Below are 2,492 nucleotides of genomic sequence, written 5' to 3' on the forward strand. Positions count from 1 at the left end.
AGTCTCTCGATACTTCGTCACTTTGAGCAGCAGAGAAGAAAAGAAGAGGAGAGAGGAGAAGAGGGCTTGCGGCGAGCGTACGGTGGAGCCGTTTCGGAGGTCCGTCATGGAGGCTCGGTGGTAGATCGGTAAGATCCCGGTACAGGTTTGCATCCCTCGGTGATTTCTCTTGTTCTTGTTTCGGTTCTTCTCGGTGAGGTTCCGGATCTGTGGAGATCCGCCGAGCTTCTGTTTTCCGCTGTTCTCTTTCCGTCTCTAGTGGATTCGCCGGCACCGTCCGGCCCCGGTTTCGATCCAGGGAGGTGAGTTCGCCGGAAAAGGCGAGGTAAGTTAGGGTTTCGGTTTCGGTTATGAGTCTGAGTCTGTATGAGCGTTCTAATCTTTTACCGAGTGTGCAAGGCGCAAGATCGGAGCGAGATCGGCGCTCGTACAGAGGAGATCTGAAGGTTCCGGGAGTCGGCGACGACAAAGATCGGTGAGCTGAAGTCTCTGTGGAGTCGACTCGGCCAAAGACTTGTTTCGGAATCGGAAACCAAGTGAGTCCTTCGACTCGGTTCTTTAATTTTTCCGCGTTTTCTTCCGGTTTTGAGACCGAGTTTCAAAGAAACTCGGTGAACTCGGCGGAGGAAGACTCGATTCCGGCGAAACTCGGTCCCGACTCGTTCGAGTTAGGGTTTGAGTGGAGGAATCGGGTGAGTCAACAACCGAGTCAACTCGGGTGACTCGGCGGCTAGGGTTTTCCGAAATTAGGGTTTCGGATTAAACCGGTTAAGACCGGTTTAATCGAACTAATTCTCGGTTAAACCCGATTTGGGTCAATCGAACCTGGTTCGATTCGATCCAAGTCCGGTTATCGGCGGTCAGATCGGGTTTGACCCGGTTCCGTCGGTTCAGACCGGATTCCGGCCGGTTCAGTCCGGCTCAGACCCGGTTCCGGCCGGTTCACTCCGGTTCGGTCAATTAGTTGACCAATTTGGTCAACAGTTGACCGGTTTAGGTCAAATCGGACCGGTTCAGGTCCGGTTTGGGGTCAATTGGACCGGTTTAGACCGGTTCAGGTCAATCTAGGTCCAGTTTAGGACTATTCAGTCCGGTTCAGGTCAATCTAGGTCCGGTTTAGGACAATTGGGTCCGGTTTAGGTCAGTCCAGGTCCGGTTTAGGTCGATTGAGTCCGGTTTAGGTCATTCCAGGTCCGGTTTAGGCCAATTGAGTCCGGTTTAGGTCAATTGAGTCTGGTTTAGGTCAATCTAGGTCCGGTTTTGGTCAATTCAGGCTAGGTTAGGCTGGTTTAGGTCTAATTTAGGATCTGATTTGTTCGGTTCTGGCTAGTTCAGGCTGGTTTAGGGCAATTAAGTCGGGTAGAGGTCAATGTAGGCCGGTTTAGACTTGATATAGGTCTGATGTAGGTCTGTTTTGTCCGGTTAAGGCTAGAATTGTCCGGGTTTAGATCAATAGGGTTCGGTTTAGGTAAATCAGACTAGGTAAAGGCTGGAATAGGTCTGATTTAGGTCTGGTTTATCGGTATAGGACTAGTATTGATCAGGTTAATGTCTGAATTCGTGGTTTAGGACCAGATTAGATCGGTTTAGGGTCTGGAGTGTACCATTAGGACTAGAACTAACTGGTGTAGGGTTAGGTTAGCTCAAATTAGGTCTGATGGTATCTGATTTAGGGCATAGTGGACTGATTTAGGGTATGATAGGGTCTGTAGTGATCGGGTTACCCTGTTAGGACTGTCTAGCATCCAATTTGGCTGGGTTTAGTGAAATTCACTAGGGTTAGACCTGTTTAGATCTCGGTTTAGCTGATGTGGGTCATAGATTCCGGTTTCTGTTCAGTATAGGTCTGAATAGGTTGGATTTGACTACGTTTAGCTGTGTAGGAGGTCGGGTTGGGCTTAAATAGGCTGGTACAGGTCTGTAGTAGACTGGTTTAGGTCTGATCTAGGTCTGTAAGAGCTGTTTAGGTCTTGGTTCGGTCTAGTTTAGCCAAATTTGAGTTAGTCTAGCTCAGTCTATGTCTGATCAGTAGGTAATTAGGTCAAAATAGGCTTGGTTAGGTCTGATTAGAGGTTAAAATGTCTATAGAGACATTGTTTAGGTCTGATCAGATTAGTATCTGATTGTAGATTTAGGTATTATCTAGTTTAGGACTAGATAGGACTCCTAAGTAACAGTTTTGAGTCATAGAGTCCGGTACATTGACCGGTTAGGTCTGATTATGTGGGATTTGACTAAAACGGGTTGGTTTAGGGGTTAGTTAAGTCTAGAATCACTAGGTATAGGTCTGTAGAGATCGGTTTAGATCAGGGCAGGTCTGTAGGAGTTGGTTTTAGGTGTTTATAGGGTCTGATCATATTAGAATTAGGTCAATTAGGCTTAGTTCAGGTCTGATTAGGGTGCTAAAAGTCTAATCAGGGGTTGGTAAGTCAATAGGGGTTGGCTTAGGTTTGATGATTAGGACTTTTAGGTGATTGACTAGGACTTAGGGT

The sequence above is a fragment of the Tarenaya hassleriana genome, unplaced genomic scaffold (assembly GCF_000463585.1).
Source record: "Tarenaya hassleriana unplaced genomic scaffold, ASM46358v1 Cleome12, whole genome shotgun sequence".
Taxonomy (NCBI): domain Eukaryota; kingdom Viridiplantae; phylum Streptophyta; class Magnoliopsida; order Brassicales; family Cleomaceae; genus Tarenaya; species Tarenaya hassleriana.